The sequence below is a fragment of the Ptychodera flava genome, chromosome 1 (genome assembly GCF_041260155.1).
Source record: "Ptychodera flava strain L36383 chromosome 1, AS_Pfla_20210202, whole genome shotgun sequence".
Lineage (NCBI taxonomy): Eukaryota > Metazoa > Hemichordata > Enteropneusta > Ptychoderidae > Ptychodera > Ptychodera flava.
Window position 1 is genome coordinate 27542182 of NC_091928.1, and position 18579 is coordinate 27560760.

Sequence of the window (18579 nt, forward strand, 5' to 3'; positions counted from 1 at the left end):
GACCCGGCAAATTACATCTTATTTGAGGCAGAACTTTCAAAATCAACTGGAATAGCATGTTTCTCAGTGGTGTATTATGCCTACCCGAAACTATTCCACGAGAGTCAGTTTCAATTTTTTTGCAAAGGACACGAGCACAGAAAGGTAAAAGGCGTCTGACGGTAAACTGGAATCTACCAATTACTAGAGGGTAGTGCAGGTGGGCTTTCTGTCTTTGAGCCGCAGACGGAAGCTCGAGTCCACATTCATCGCCCTTTCCTTTAGAAAATGTTTCAGTCCGTTGCCAAAGCGACAGATCTCAGGCTCACATTCCGACGAACGTTTGGCGCTCACCGACTGAAGGCATCCAACTCGCTGTAATTGCTACACATCGCCGTTGTGAAGTCTAAGCATCGTCGTTTATTAAACAAAGTTTTACCAATTTACTGATGCTGGTCTCTCCGGAAATTCTGCACGAGTCTGGGAACAGTAACTTACAGTCTATCCGCAAATGTTGAACTCGAGTCCGGAAAAATGGTAAGAGAATTTGTACCTTGTTCTCTTCGCTATGTTTGCGCCTATAGGTATTCAGTTTTACATCTTTAAAAAAAACTTTTCCTTCTTTTAGTGTAACGGACAACACAGAACGATTTTGCCATGCTCTCAATTGTTATTTATTACCCCCGTGCCAAATTAAACATTGTTCAGGTGTAATATCACTTTTGTTTTGCACGCATGTCGCAGTTTTACATGGCTGGTTTCAAACTGAGCGACTAACTTGCGTGCGGCGCTTTCAGTGCTATTCACTAGCGCCCCTTTGTTCATACCTTTGCATACTCAGTGTAGCTCACTTGATTTTGCCTGTCGTGACCGCAGCACATTGATCTGGGCAAAGACTAGTGTTTCACAGTCTATGAATTCGAGATGGCTCGACAGATTAACTTTATTCATAGACTTTTTTCTGCACAGTCAGTCGTGTACCGCATCAAACGCAAGGCACTCTCGGGTTCCGACCTCATGTTGCCCCGGTAATAGCCGAGCTTAATTAATGGAAATGGAAACATTACGCTGAGCTGTCTTGCTCTCTTGAATTAAGAAATGCCATGGTCGATCCCATGCCATCAGATCAGGTATTAGGTTGAGAATATTAGATAAAAGTTGTCTTATCTACAAAGAACTTTGCTGCCTTGTGTGAATTAAATCTGAAGCAAATGCGGTGGGAAATGGTGTTCTTCTGAAATACCGTGGAATTTTTATACTATTGAAAAGTTTTAGGAAACGAGGTCTGAAGGTGAATGAAGATTTCTCCAGGGAGTCATTTTAAATTACATATGCAATCATTGCATTTTGAAAAGACTGAACCTAATCCTATTACTGGCACTTATGTTGTGAGCTCACATATACGTAAAGCCCATCAGCTGTCTTACCGTTGTTTTGTAAAATTTGATAATTGAGGATTAATTTGTTCATGGGTTTGGTCGCTTGATTATTTACAAATCCTTCACCCAGGGGTCGGCAGCAATGGCGCTTATGAAATAACTATTTATGCAATCTCTAGTCTCTGAGAGGAATGACTGTATACACCGTCGGTGAACACCGATGTTCTGCAGGTAGGAAGTGTTCAGTAATGAAATTTTAACCGCAAATTTTAAACGTAACAATGTATATATTGCTGTTTTGATGGTCACATTCGGAGACGTGACCTATCGCCCAATATAAAATAAAAATTCTGACAGTCTCTAGCAAAACTGCAATCTAGATGACAGTGTGCCGAAAATTCGATTTATTATTACTCTCGGTGGTTTGCAGATCACATCGATATCGGACGAGATTAAAATCGGGCGTTTTATTGATATGCAAACGAGGAAATATAGTCCCCGCTGATTTTTTTCTCTAAACTTTCCACTTTCATAGCTCATTTTATCACCACATCTGACTCAACCAACAAACAGATAACATTAAATTTAACTTAATCTCCCAAGGTTTGTGCATTTTCGCACTTTTGCATTTAGCTCGTTCTCCTTCACGGAACCTTCAAATAAGTATGCAAATTACTTCCCTGTCGTCGAATCTCCTTTTGAATAGATATGCAAAATCAGTATACCGCACGCAGATGCAATTTATGTTAGGGTGTTGCCTTCAACTGAACGAGGCGTCAATTTTTGACAAACACGGATGAAAAATAATAGGATCTAATGACCTCAACAAGCATTATAAAGGTATGTGTCACATTCATTCACGCTAAAAGCATAACTGCTGATGCATTTGTTTCCACAAATCGCTCATGGAAATACTGCCGCGGGGAACGCTGCATTGCTCTCTGTAATAATTTCCGTGTTGCCATAAATGCGTGGCAAAGCCACCATGGTCTGTGACGCAGTCGATATTAGATACTCATCCTGTAGAGATACTCTGAAACAGAGAGTCAGCGAAGTACTATGCATCATTGAAACACCGTACTCGCACAGGCTTGTTTGAAAATGTTTAACTATTTGCATATGACTGAAAAAAGTTTGTCCGTTTGTTTTTCAATTGAAAAGCCGTTCCCTATCACTAGCAATAGATGCCATGAGAATCAACATGTATTGTGTCAATAAAAAGAGTAAAATTAATGTAATTAGACATCTCCATGAAGTGAATATTAAAACAACAAAATGTGTTTAATTCTTGTCTTAAGGTTTTTGAGAGTTTCAAAACTCCATATAATCCGCTTTATCGCGATTCAAACATGTCACGCCGGGTTGCCAGATTATCTGAAATGTATTACTATTATTACTAAAAGTCAGTGACGAAGACGTTGATGACGTAATGTTGATGACGTATTTGGGAATTCAGTGATTTGTGTCTGACTGTCTCATGGCTAGTACGCATTTCGAGTTGAACAAGGTGGAGCCAATCGCACACTGCTCTTTCGGAACAGCTCTTGCGGGAAAAAAGAGTAGATTATAGCTGATTTTACTCGATCTCGGAGAAACAATACCTGGTATAGGTATACACATATGATTTTTGCATGGAACTCGTGATGTGTCCATCTAAGACAAGCAAAAAAGTCTTATCAAACTATTTACAGAGGGCTGACTGGCGGTCATTTTACTGAAATGTTAATCGCGGGTACATGAATTGTAACAGCTTCAATCTCAAGTGTACACGCTGTAGGTGACATTACTGTACTGAGATAGTATCTCTTTATCGGACTGTCCGTTGTTCCGAACCATATCATGGTTTCAATGGACACAATGTGGTACATCGATATGCGAGGTCGAGTGAAATCAGCTGCAGAGTGAAAAGAAAACGTCGCATATTCTCACGGATATTTCCGACAGCGACCTGATACCCTTGGCGTTAGCAAGCGAGTATTTGGTGTCCCTGTGCTCTCAATAATTGCACTTTGTACAGCGGCAAAGATGGAAAGGAATCACGGTCTATCTTGACGACAATCGCATTTTCACCGACAGGGTACATAAAAAGGGCGCATTATGGTCGACGTAATAACCATCTAATGAACAATTCTTGCAGGCTGATAACCGAGATTAAAGGGTTTCTCTCTTTACGCTGCAAAAGTAGTGACGATGTTATTCTTGAAGCGCGTTAATCTTGTAGTACGTGAAAGGTTGAGTAAAATACCCTTTTCCTACCAAATTTATCAAAACAGTTCACAAAAAAGGCAATAACATTGCCATCTTTTGTAAGTGTCCGTCACAAAGTACTTTCCAGCCCAGTACTTGCATGTGTTTAAGTAATCAAAGTCGTAAAAATAGATCAGAATAAACTGTAGTATTTGATCGAGCCATATAACTATGATGACTAAGCTTACTCAATGTTTATATAGTATACTTACATTTATGCGTTTGATATATAATAATGCTACTAGTGCCCAAAATGAAATCAATTAAGGTAGAACTCGCCTCGGGGACACAAATTTGGACTATCAAACTTTTACAATTCTCTTCTGATCTACCACTTGTAGGGGTTCATTTTAAAGCTCTTGGTATATGAAAACTTTTCACCGGCTTAGTTTTTCAAAATACGAAAATTTTACTTTTCTCCATAGAGTTAACACTGGGATGGCAGCCATTTTGAATTTTAAATATCAGTAATTTTTGAATTATTTGTTTCCCTAGTACCAAACATTGCACGGTGACCCCCGATTTTTTATTCTTGATTTTGAAAGAGATTGGTTGAAGATTCCCTAAGGAAAGTTTGAGCAAAAGGCTGGCTATGTACTGGCTATGTATTGTTCATCCAAATGAGCTGCAGCTGTTTCACGTTGTTCCTTGCATTGAGTAAAGTCCAGATCCACTGCCAAGAAAATACAGAAATGTCATCGAACTTATGTGGCGTCGATTGGTCGTTTCATATGAGAGATTGTTGGCAGTCGGGAAGTTTATTTAATCAAAATCGATGTGGATGGTATACATGTGATTATGGTTTTATTACAAGAACAACGGGGGTACCATGCTTTCCACTTGATTACAATGCTAGCATTCATTCGTTACCGAAAGGGATGTCATGGTAAACCATCACGAGTAGGGCCGTACAGGCACGTTCGTTTGCCAAGACGGCTGTATGTCAAAATGGTCGTCTGCGCAGTAATTATAAATTTTATGAGATACCGAATCGATCTCCTTGCTGATGACTTTTGCAAAGGAAAATTGCTTGACTGAAAGGAAGTTTTTGATACGGCATGAACGTCATGTTTGCACTGAAATCGCTGTCGCTCTGGCTTAATGCATTGAGGTGAAGGCATAATAAATGCTGATCGTAATTATGCGAATGGAAAATGTATGACAGTGGGAACTGAGTAAGGGAGGCCTGTTTCAGTAATCACCATTGAATCCAGAGTAGACTGTAACTGAAAGTATAGTACATCGAATGCCTTTGCCGGTCACAAGAAAGACATGTTTGAAAAAAAATTTCTTGGTGAAAGAGGTTGTGTGATAAAAATATCCAGGGAATACAACTACAGCAAGGAGCATAAACTTTAGCTCGGTAAACTGAGTGGGTTTTTTTGAAAGAGTCGCATCACGTTTTACTTTTTCAGAGAAGTATCAGCTGATTCAAGTTCGCAGTTTTGAGTCTCACGAAAATTCAAAACCGCAGCAAAGTCACATCGTTGTTGTACAATGCGCCAATCCCAATAATCTAACATCGTAAATGACCAGCATGATGATAAAGTAATGGACTATTTATGTAAGTACCTCGTAAACAAGCCAAAATGATTGGAGTAAATAGCATCTATTCGTGCTGTTTACGAACACATGTACTGTACGTAATCCAGTGAACAAGGAGCTATGTTTGCGCGCAGACCGTTCTTCTCTTCTGCGAGTGCCGGTAAATAGCTTGGGGGTTGATGCAGAAAATAAATTCAGTCCCTGGATAAAGTATCAAATTGTGTTCAATCATCGGAAAATGAAAAGAAGAACAAGGCGTGTTCTATGAGGAATGCCCTGCTGGTGGATTGAATAGTATTGCTTTGAAGTCAGCTTGTAAAGCAGTGGATTAAGGGGCGCTTTATACAACTAACATAATCAGATATATTTCGAAATTATTCAAAAGCTTTTCGGTATTGATAAAATCAAGTCTCAGTGATTTTTACAAAAATGATTATCAAGTGTCGTTTGCAAATGCTTTTCCGTCACAAGTATGCTTTAAAAAACGCTATAATCACAAAGTGTTTTAAATGTTGCTACGTTTTAGCTCCGTCAATGAGAATTAACTACAAAAGGAAGTAACTGTGATGAGAATCATTGAATTCGTTTTATGCATCTGTAATTAGACGTATTGATTCGTAGAGTAAAAAATGATGATTATTAGTGAGTCATAGACACGAATTTCTCTATCGACAAGCGCAATCTGCTAAGTGGCCATGTTGGCTTTTATCGGCAAACAAATCTGTGTACACATATATTTCATCGTAAAATGGTGATGTGTCGTCTTCATGAATTGAAAAATAGCGCAATTTACATATTGCTTTTTGCAATTTTATCGTTTGAACACGTATGTGAAATGAATATGTTGATTAACTGGTTAACGAGGATTACCTTTATTATAATGGTTAATATTGTAGTGCTTTTGTAGAAAGCGAAATCTAATTTATGATTACCGCCATTTTTATGCAAATATGAACCGTGACCTTTGCCCTCATTTTGTGTTACAGCGCCAACATGAAAAGTGCAATCTCAGTTGCCACGTGCACACTGTTGGGTTCACGTCATCAATCGTAAGGCATAGCAGCATATGCTTTCTCAGTTTCCTGTTTTTATACAGCTTACAATAACTGAACTGACAAAGAAGTTATTAATGCTGTCGATCATAGACGGAGTTCCTTTGAAAGAACTCTTCTGAAATTAGCGCGTAGGCGAGATATGAGTTCTGACCCGTCAAATCTATGGCTTTGTATCATAAGCTTCAAATTAAGCAGATAACCTTTGAAAATTCTGACAGGATTCACAGATTAGGAAGTCCTTTGCTAATGGAATTTCCAGAGAACTTATAAGTACCTCACGGTTTTTTAGAAGGCTCAATTAACTGTATTATTCCCTTCACCCACAATCTATTCGTCAATGCCGATCACCAAGTAATGTCGTATTAGACCAATCATGCGCCAAGCCAGTTAATGTACAGTCGGCAGTGTGCGATGCAAAAGACGTGCAAAAATTATGAAGTTTGCCTAAGGAATAAGTCGACAGAACGCATTTACTGAATACAAATAATATGGCTACTGAGAGTCAACAACGGTCCGATTCATGCGTTTGATATGCGTCTACTTTACATCGATAAATTGCCGGCTACTGACTGTATAAGAATACAGTAATGCCTCGTTATACCACGCACACAATGGGATGTCGAGCTATCTTTCCCAGATGTCGCCTTTAGGTATTTAAACATCTTGCCATAACAAAATGCGAGGCACCTTTACTCCTAGAAAATTGATTAGTTCTTACAAGGCTTCATATCACACAACAAGTAAAAAGATATAGCACATAATTGAAAGGAATTAATTTACCTTCCTGCACGCGATGCCATCGCATGGTAATTAAATTTCTTTGCATTTCAACATTTATATCATGGTATCTGCAGTTAACTACTACATTATCGATCAAAGGAGGGAAAATAGTCTTGACAAGCAAACGTTGTACATAATCTATTTATCCTAGATTAAGGCTTTGAATGGACTCAAATGGTGTGTCGGTTATGCCCCCGGCAGTTATTTATTAGCGTGGCGCTCACTTGATTTCTCGATGTTGACACTACGTAGTGGCGTTTTCTGTGCCTTTGAAAATCGATTTTGTTGACGGTGTCAGTAAAGAAGACATCTGGTGCCCCTGTTTAAGAACTTCAGACGTGCAAAGATACATAATGAGTTGTTTTACCTTGAAATACGAACTTGTTCGAGGCGAAAGAATGATTGGTGACGTCATGATTGACAATATCACCCTGCTTGAAGGAGAAACATATGGTAGAATTCTGTTTTGTCATATTGAAAGAAAAATGCTTTGCACAAAGCAAAAAAATCCGTTCAACCGAGAAAAAGTCAAAGGTTACACGGTAAAATGAAATCAATAATGAGAGAAATGCGCCTGCATTTGAACAAGCGTCAACATTTTATTGTTTCATCTTGTAAGCTTTTAAATCATTTGTAGTCTATTACAAAACCTGGTAATTACGATTAGCTGTGCCGTGTTAGTTGGGGTTTGATGTGCTCGAAATCGCCATGCTCCTGGTACAGTTTTAAAGTGGTTGAAAAAACCCGACAGGAAAAGATTCTCTCTTCCTATTACAAGGCTCTCCGTCACTTACTTGTTCAATGTCAAATCACTCTTAGATCGAATCCCTCAAAACATGTATCAGTCGGAAGGTGAACGCTCCTCAATTCATATTTCGGAATATGAATAATACCTATGTTCTGTACAAGGGAAGTTTCATGGTCGTACGCTCCCACAAGGATTTCAAGTTTTATCAATTCGAAGGCTATAATCTCAAAAAAAGATAATCATCACCCACGGTCGACCTTGATACCTAAAGTACATGTATGGTTCTTTTGATTTTCCGGTACGTGAACAGGTTGTACAACATTTTGTATCATAAATCCATATCAGTTGACAAATCCAACTTTGTAGTCTGTTTTTTGCTAATGAATGCTCGGGTTACGAAGACTACTACGACGGCAATTTTGGCAACGAATAATTCATATCAAAAGGAAGCCTCTTTTTCCTCGGAAAAATTGAGCCATCTGATATTTTCAATTTGATGTACAGGATATTGAGGAACGAAAATGGAACAAAGATACCCCTAGGCCTGAGAATTTTAGAAGGGAAAACAGATGAGTAGCTAGAGGGCTCAGAAAATTGACGGTCCATTTAATGATGACTGAGTTTAGTAATGGAACATCAAATTAATGCACACCTGAAATTACATCGATTGCATGTAAATATCACATAATATACACACAAAGATATATATATATATATATATATATATATATATATATATATATATATATATATATATATATAGACACACAGTAAACTTTAAGTATAAGGTAGTGGTATCAGTAATGTAGTTTTATTATACATTTCCTCACTTATTAGTCATTAAACAGAGATAGTGAAACGTTGAGTACAAAGCTAACACTCTATGAATGGAACGGCTTGTAAACGTCCCTAAGCAAATTAGAGGTTCAACAAGAGATTTGTGGTGAAAGTGACATTTTTAGACCCACTTCAGGCGCCTATATATATATATATATATATATATATATATATATATATATATATATATATATATATATATATATATATATATATATATATATATACTAGTATAATATATATATATATATATATATACCCCAAGGATGTGTCGACACGTCCACTCCATATATTATCCCTTTAGACATTCGTAATCACGGGATTATATATAGCAAAATGGAAGACATCAATGGACACAGTAGAAGACAGACAGGCTGACTCTAATCAACAATCGCTGTGAGATAGTCGACAATGCACAGATGATTTCCGAGCAGGAAATCTTTCAGCAATATTTAGCGATCTCCAGTCCTCATCATCGATGTTTGTCTCATTCGATGACGGGCGAAATTATCAAACATTAACACCCTTTATCAGTCTTTTCATACAAGGAAGATTGAGGTGTTTGATCAAACGGGCGCGAAAAGACAGACAGCTGTCATTCGAAAATTGGGTCTGCTTTAAAGTCACCTCACAGGCTGACCTCACTTTCTTGTTATTAGAGTAAGAGGCCAGAATTGGCCAACACCAAATTCCAACATCAAATGGTCAAATTAGCACACAGTTGTCTCAACTATTCGATTTGTTCAAGGTGTGTCCCTCATGATTAAGTGTCAGATGTGTTTTCCAAAGACAATATCATATGTGTAATACGCATTTTAAAACAGCAACAGTATCTATGCCTACATACACTGCGTGTACCTCCAAAATAGGCAGAAAAAATTGCTTTAGCTGTTCAGTATAGTTTGATCCCATGGAGAGAAAACATCAATGCCAGAGACGTACAGTAATAAACATGCTATGGCGTATGACTAAATCAACACAATTAAATCTTCCACAGTTAATGACAATCATTTATGATTTTATAAAAGGCTTCCAAGGACGCCCTAGGAATATACTCATAGATTCCATCACAGATATAATCTAATTAAATGGCACAACTTGAGAACATGAAGAAGAAAAACACGTAAAGTAACACTAAGTAATCAGGCTATGTATGTATGTATGTATGTATGTATGTATGTATGTATGTATGCATGCATGCATGCATGTATGTATGTATGTATGTATGTATGTATGTATGTATGTATGTATGTATGTATGTATGCATGCATGCATGCATGCATGTATGTATGTATGTATGTATGTATGTATGTATGTATGTATGTATGTATGTATGTATGTATGTATGTATGTATGTATGTATGTATGTATGTATGTATGTATGTATGTATGTGCATTTCTGTCTGCTGTCTATCTATCTATCTATCTATCTGTCTGTCTGTCTGTTATTATTATTATTATAGCGTTATTTTAATATTGTTGTGTTTTATCGAGGAATGCGTTTTACATGCGATCATTACGTACGGCTGACTTTGAGACATGCGTGGCGCACACAGATGGGTTTGCGAGTTTTAGGCCATATCAGTGCGGCGACAGGACGGTAAATGATAAGTGCATTTACAAAATGAGTGACTGAAGGCTCTGTTTTGAAACAACGAGGCGAGATTCATCTATTGAGGAAAGCAGCAAGCTTTTATGAATAAAACTAGTTCGATATATTTTAGCCCAGATTGAGGTCAGGCAACTTTTTTGTGATTGCCTGGCATAGTCCAACTACGCATTACATTTCGTAATGTACGAACGAACACTCGAGTAGCTTGAAGATTTCTGATTGGTAAAATTACGCTGTCAGAAGTACTTTCAGAAAACGGCAGCTGTAACTTCGGTGAATTACTTCCTTTATGCCAGATGTATATGTCTAAATGGATTGCCATTACTACAAGCTTGTTGAGTTCCATCATCTTCATTAGATGTACAAGGACATCAAATACAAAGATGTATGAGTGGCTTGCGAGGTATTTTTTGTGTCAGCTTTGTATTTAATGATACTTCCTTGAAGGGAGTTTGGTTACTCAAATTGAAGTAGCTTAAGCAACCTAAAACAATGACACAAATAAGTCTTGATTGGATGAAGGGATAAATAAATTTTCAGAAATAGTTGATATTGACCATTTATTAAGAAGAGATCGCGACATTTTTTGCGAAATGTCGATACCATACGTCCGAGTTGAACGTATCTGAACTTCTGAACACTGCATGATAGGCGATAAAGTAGGTAATAAAACAAAATGAACATTCATATGATATTCAAACATTCATAATATGACAAACGAATGAATAAATAAATGAATAAAAGATGTAGAGAAATGAGCGCTACAATCAAGATAAACCTATTCAGGCCATAAGAAATATGCACTCGTTCACAACATTCGATAAGACTATGGGAATCTAAAATGCCTTCACCGAGAACAAATTAAATCAACGAAGATATGGATCGATTATTCGGGCGAAATTCCATGCATCACCTTTAATGAAGGCAAATCCATTGTCGATTGTGACGGAATTATCATTGGAGTCAGTTTTATCAAATCGATCGTCAATTTCAACGAGATGGCTTGACAAATGGGTAAAAGACTTACATGATTGTGTGACATTTCGGCTATGAATAGTTCGCTTTTGGTGTTATCTAATAGTTTCGAATTAGACGTTACAAGTCTTCAAAGCATGAAGCGGACGCTGTGAAGAGACGAGGTTTTCCACAACTAATGAAATTACTCTGCCTTCCGTAGAACGGTTGATGAGAGATCCCGGGGAGGCACTGTCAAAGAAATGTCGACGGGTATATGGCACCCTATTGCGGGTCACCTGTTTGTTAACAAATCTAAACATGGTTTCGACTAATAATTCGAAAAAACTTAACATTGGTCGAAAACAGGAGAAATATCCCCACTCATTACGGAAACCTTCATATACAACAAAATAAGCGTATATGACCCGAGGATAAAGTTGTCAAGAAAATTCGAATCTCACAATTGGTCAATTTCGGAGTATACACGTGTGGATCTTTTCAACTTGGGCGTCCCATCTCGGGAGTTCCTATCCCCTACACCAAGGTAATAAACTGGACCAAAACTGCCGAGAAGAAATATTTCTGATTGCACAATTTAAAGTAAAATCATGATAACATCCTAATGAAGACTTTACAATACCTATGTGACCTACATCTAATCTCAATCTTGGAATTCGTACTTGCAGAATGTGCCTTTGGGACAGATATTCGGAACCTCCAATTTTCAAAATACCTTCCAGTCGTTCGTTCGTTTGTGTGTGGGGGGAGGCTCATTTTAAAGCCCTTGAAGTTAGAAAAATTTCAGTCTTACTTTCGTGGAAATCGCAAATTTAATTTCCGTCGATAGAGAACACATGAATGTCGGCTCTTTTGAAATTCAAATATCGGTAAATGTCAGGTAATTTGTTTCTCTAGTACCAAAATTTGCACAGTGATCTCTGGTTTTATTCTTGATTTGGTAAGAGAATGATTAAAGTTTCATTGAGGAAAGTTCAAGCAGACGTTATTCAGTATTCATTTCTAGGTGCTTTTACCTTAAACCCCCGTGCTGACTTAATCCAAAAATCTAGCAACATATTTATATACTGATTGCAATTTCAAAAGAAGACAAAAGACAGAACACCTCATAATCTTCTTAATACCTTAGTTAATCGCGATCCCGGGCCTTTTAGAGACGGCGTTTAACGTGACAGCCTTTGTTGATGATTTAAACAAGGTCTGACGTAACGGAAGAACTCGACGATTCACGACAATACGTTCCCAATACAACAGACCTTTTTCATTTTTAATGTTGTTAAGGATTAGGCCAGATATTCAATTGGTTTCTTGTCTGTGCCTGTATCACTTCCAGGATATGCCTCACCTGTTGTTGCTGTTCATCAAAGAAAAAATGAATACCACCCCAAATTTGGAGTGGTATTTATTTTTTCTAAGATGTGTTCAACAAAGTTAAATGTTACAAAAGAACTAGCCTACACCAACACTAAATAATTAACAATAATACACTAACGCTTTGTCGAAACTACCTCCTCTCCTTACCCATATTTGATAAAAAAAGAACAAGCATTTCACTTTGAGCGAAAAAAAAACAGTTAGGCCTACTGATATGATAGTCAGGGGGAAAAATCTAAAACCCAATTAAATTGTATCACTTTATGCCAAATGTTTAGCACCAGAAATAAGATCTCCTTCTTTTTAGCTTTATTTAAACTCGTCCATAAAATTTTACTCCCAGGAATTTCTATGATGCTTTGAACCATTCACATACATTTAATTATCTATTTCTCCTGTTTACCTTTTCCAAAGACTCGTCAAGGGTTATGTCCCTTGAAAGTCCTACATTCGGGGCTGCACGTACCAGATTTGCTAAAACGCCGGTGGAAACGACTGATGTGGTAATCTCTTAACAAAGTGATAAAGGGAACACTTAGTGAAGGTTAAGACAATTGCTAGGGCTTATATGAATTACATTGACGTAAAATTTGACCTTTGACTTTGCCCCGTTTTGCCGAGATGGCGTCGGCGCTACCTGCTGCTGACTCTCCGACTTTTAAGTAAGAATACTCAATGCAGTCGTTTGCTCTCCTAGCTAAATGCTGGAAATCTTTTTACTCCAAAAGTTTTGATCTCAAATACAAACACAAATAAACAGTAATAGGAAATTAATTATTTCAATTGCTATCTAGAGCTGTTATGTATAGCCCGAATGTAGAACGTGAAAAGGATACAACCTTTAATGAGTATTTCGAAAACTGTAAACAAGAGAGATAGACGAGAAGCATGGCTCCATATTTGTGAGACGGGCGATGTTATCCTTCGTGAGGGATGTTTCTATTGATATGTAAATGCAATTATCTCATGTTTAGCCACAAGTCTTTAATCTATCATGGTTCCTATTTCCGAAAACGTACTCTGAGGCGACCTTCCATCGGCGGCTTTCTCTTCGTGACCTTATTGTGAGCTCTCAGTACACTTTAATCATTGAATGTTCACCGAAATATTAGCCTCGTTATGACCTCCCATTACTTCCAAGTGTCTGTTCTTACTGTAAAGTAATGTGGAAGGTTCAAAAATTTATGTTTTAATATTTCACTCGAGTAATTGGATGCGGAATGAGTATCGTATTTATCCATTAATGTTTTATGGAAGTAAACTAGTATTTATGTCTGAAGCTTTTGACTGGCAAAATTTACGCTGTGTATAAATTATACGTTTCCTATCTTACCTTCGTTTTGTATTTAGATTATCTACTATGTATGTATGTATGTATGTATGTATGTATGTATGTATGTATGTATGTATGTATGTATGTTTGTAATCACTCTAATCTTACACTGTCAAGTTTAGTCGTAGAATGTGAAATAGATACGGCTTTTCAGATCAATTAAGCATTTAATACAACAGTCCTGCGACTGTTGTTTGAGCAGGTTTTTTCCGTATGTGCACATAGGGCGTGGTAACTCTATTTACAAATTTGATTGAATTCTGAAACACGCCTCGGGTGATCCTAGTCATCCATCTTCGCACGTACTGTGAGACACACAAGATGAACATAATTCCTATACATGTGGCATGTGGATGGGGTTCGGTTGTTTATACTACAGTCAAGGAGAAAAATTCTCCTTGTCTGTGTTTATACTGTAATTCTATTAATTGCTGCACAGACGTGCTTTCAGATGAAGAATTTTTTCCAGCGGTGAATTATCCATTAGCTAACAGGAACTGAGGAGGAGGTGACGTTTAAACACTCTTCTCTGCAGTTTTTATCCAACCTACCCCAGCGAAGAACGTGATCTTTTCTTACTACTACACTAGTTAGAGGAAATCACAATGTTACTTCGTAATTACTCGCTCGACCTTCAAACTATCCTTGAGATATATCTGATAACAACTAACACATATGGTTTGTGTTTTCAAGCAATTGGGTGTAAAAAGGTTGAAGTAAATTTGTAAAGAAATTTTGTCATTGTACACGTTAAGGTCTGTGCCACGTATTTCGGAGGACAATTTAAGCAAGACGGGAAATGGGATAGATGTGAAAGGAACACCTTCATTAACTGTAACATTACTGAAGCTTTACCGGGGATGCCTGCTTTGTGCTGCTCACATTGAAAGCTACAAAGAAAATAGGAAATTGCATTATGTTGACAATAGATAGCTTTCACGCAATTTCGAGGTTCTACTTCAGGAACTTACATCTTAATTAAGTGCAGAACTGGTCAGAGCCATGGCTAGATCATGAATGGACGCTGTTTTCGTTCTCGCAATTTTCCAACTTCCTGCTCTGCAACTGAAGAAAAGCTTTCCAGAACACGATGAGTCACACTCAGGAAAGGTGCTTATTCAGTATCACTGGTGTCTTTTCCTCAGCTCATCCACTTCACTTCAATTTCTTTCTGGGGACGCAAAGCTACGGCACGTTTTGGGAAAAAATGTGTCACCGTGCTAATACGAGACGGTTTTGATTTAGCCAACTAGAATCTCCTTCAAGAGGTAGGTCCTTCAAGTCTCTGATGAGAAACGTTGATTTTTTTTCCAGTCGCATTATGTGTTTTGATGAAAGACTAAAGGCTGGCATTCTGGAAAGGTTACAGGGAATTCGAGCTTGTCAAAAAATCTGTGAAACTGCAAGCATATCGGAACATTCCAGGTTTCAAATTGATAAATTCTGCGGTATCACCTATGTGATCACTGCATGGAATTGTTTGATATTTTCAACGATTTAAGTTATTTTTTCGTGTAATTTAAGATGTTTGAAGCCGTATACTATCTAGACACTCAAAAATGTGAAACTCTTTAATAGCAGCTGTTCTCTAATTTCCTAAATTTGGTCCCTGACAGACTTATAGCCGAGTTTTAAAATCAACATCTAAGATAACTTTATAATATATACGGTATGTTATATCTTTGCTCAACCTTTAGGGTTCGAGCAGGAATAGATCGATTGATATTTTAGCATGTTTCACTCTCAAAGAACGCCGTTTATACCAATTAACACTACTATTGTTAAAGGGCCAGTAGCTGTAACTTTTGAATAATGAGTTTTTCACTATTTTTATTTTGTCTGCCAATTGCGGCCCGGTTCTTGGTTCTTGTGCTTCTTCCCAAAGCATTTCACCTGCCATTGTTTTAGACTTGCTTATTATCGTATCTTTGTCGTAGCGCGCATTTCTAATTATTCGGGTACCAGTGTTACTTGAGAAATACCACAAAGTAAGTTTGAATACGTATTGAATCAGCGTTTCTATCGGAACAGAAATAATCACTTCCTGTTGAAGTCCTTGAAAGCCAACCCACAGTGTTCACGTCACCACTCTGCATTGCTGTACATAGAGGGTCGGGCCAAGCATTCAGTTCTGAAAGATCGGGTTTGGTATACGACGCTTCGTTGGTTACGGTAGTAAGAAATTGAAAATCTTAAACTTTTGCTCAGTCATTCCCAAGGAAATTTTCATCCACGGTCTTTCGAAATCAAGAATAAGAATTGGAGCTTGGTGGGGGCGTCACCGTGCAAATGTTGTTACTATAGAAACAAATTATCTTAGAATTACAGGTATTTGAAATTCAAGATGGTAGCCATAACTGCATTAACTCTGTGGGAAAAATTAAATTTTCTATTTTCAAGAAAATAAGCTGTTTAAAAATTTACATCATGATCTTCAAAATGAACCTAAACAAAATTTGAGATTCCGAATATCTGCCCCAGAGACGCATTTTACCTTAATTGTGAACGTCTGGCATTGTGTATTTATAGATTTGCTAACTTTTTGACGTTTTCCGTAAGTTAGGACGTCTGTCAGTATTTCCCTCAGACTAACAATCACTAACTTCATACCTGACACGCTTACTCGGGCTTGGACACTATTACTGCACATGCGCATAATCCGGAGTTCATTGCTATTCGCCCGCATCAAATACTTCCTTACGACTAAACTGTTTCCGTCATTTCAGTAACCAGATTGCAGCAGTTACGGGGGTTTATACATTGTACACACGATGGTTGTGGAATTAACCGGCTGAGGTCGCGTAATCTGCCTCGCCGGTCGCAGCCGTCAAATCTTCTGCCAATCTCACAAAATTCGAAAAAAATATTAATAGTATACTTTCAAGGGAGCCGAACATCAATTTTATCATCGATTGATTTCGAAAAATAATCCGGTCCATCTCGGTGGATTTGGTATGTCAAATTTGCTGAGACAGCTTTGATAATACACGCTTAATTCCATCAATATTACCTATTTAGAAGCTCGCTATAATGATGGAAAGTCCATTTCCTAATTAATCAAACTCTCCTTGGCTTTGGGACGTGGTGTAGTCTGTCACGGGCTCGCGTTAAATGAATGTAAATGAGGGCGTTTCTATAACATTATTTTATTGTCTCAAGACTCACCTACGTCCGGCCAATCTGCTTTGAATCATGAATCGTGCGAGCTGATTGAAATAATGAATCATGCAAGCTGATTTGAATCACGAATCATGCAAGCTGATTTGAATCATGAATCATGCAAGCTTATTTGAATCATGAATCATGCAAGCTGATTTGAATCACGAATCATGCAAGCTGATTTGAATCACGAATCATGCAAGCTGATTTAATCACGAATCAAACTAAAGGTAGTTCGTGCCTCTTAAATGAAAGTCAAACTTTTGCTTAAACTTTCCTCACGCGAACTTACATACATAATGAGTTCTCTTTCAAAAAAAAGAATAAAATCAAGGATTACCGTACACTTGCGTTTTGCATTATTGAAAGAGGATGCATGTTTTACATGTATTTATTAATGAAACGAAAACCATTGGTGTATAAATAATCCATCCATCCATCTATAAACCAATCAATCAATCAATCCATCGATAATGACATAATATTCAACAAATGGAAGTTGCATTTTCGATATGCTTTAAAGGATTCCTGTCACTTCAGAAAAATTGTTTCTCTGAAAAGAGAGTACTTCACCTATTTCGTAAATCAAAAATGTATTTACGCTCTTAAACATCGAATAATATTTTTGTCAAATGTTCAAGTGCATAATTTGCGCTGACCTTAGGCTGTACTTCTATTTTTTAACATGAAGATTACACTGTCAAAAGATTCTGTTAAAATAATAAGAATGGTGATTTTGATACATTTACGTACGAGGGACAAGACACCCTAGTTCAGGTACTTTCTATTCATAACTGAGTCTAAAGTGTTACATTGTCATACCAGGCTAGTTCCTTATTCCGGCGATTTATTACATTTCTTACTGCACCGCCATGGGCCATTTGTCCACGAAAAATGCGTTCATTTGCAACGGACACTAAAAGTGTGACTGTGGCGAAGAAACAAACCCAAAGACACACTTGATAGAAATTGTGTTAAATCAATTTTAATGTTTACTGGCAAATATTACATAAGCATGTAGGTCATCCGAGGATTGCGTCTTACGGTAATCATGTCGTGTTCATCCTTTCTATATGATCATGATATGTATCCCCTACATGTCATGAAACCAAAAGGTTTTCTTCATGATTTCGTAAATACCGGCAACCGACTACGTAAAATGCATACCTATATAAGGAGACATAAATACATATATACATGCGATATAAGGAGACATAAATACATATATACATGCGTGCATATACATACATACATACATACATACATACATACATACATACATACATACATACATACATACATACATACATACATACATACATACATACATACATACATACATACATACATACATACATACATACATAATACCATCTGTAAATCACACGCTGTTCGTTGAAAAGGAAAGAGAGCAATCTTGTTGAAAATTTCATCTTCAAAATCGCTTGATTTGTAGATTTCATTGCACGCTATCAAGGACGACATGTGAACGAATATAAAAGCACTTACAAAGAAAGACGACCTAACACAGAGTACAGAGGTACGGAGAAGAACCT

The 18579-nt window shown here is 37.4% G+C and overlaps 1 protein-coding gene across 1 annotated transcript in view; it reads left to right on the forward strand.

Moving 5' to 3' along the window:
* The first annotated feature begins 306 nt into the window (after nucleotides 1-306).
* LOC139134105 (gonadotropin-releasing hormone II receptor-like) overlaps nucleotides 307-18579 on the forward strand; it is a 60294-nt gene continuing 42021 nt past the window's right edge. The window contains exon 1 of the mRNA XM_070701021.1: nucleotides 307-516. The gene's annotated coding sequence lies outside the window, so the exon portion shown is untranslated. The remainder of the gene's footprint in view (nucleotides 517-18579) is intronic.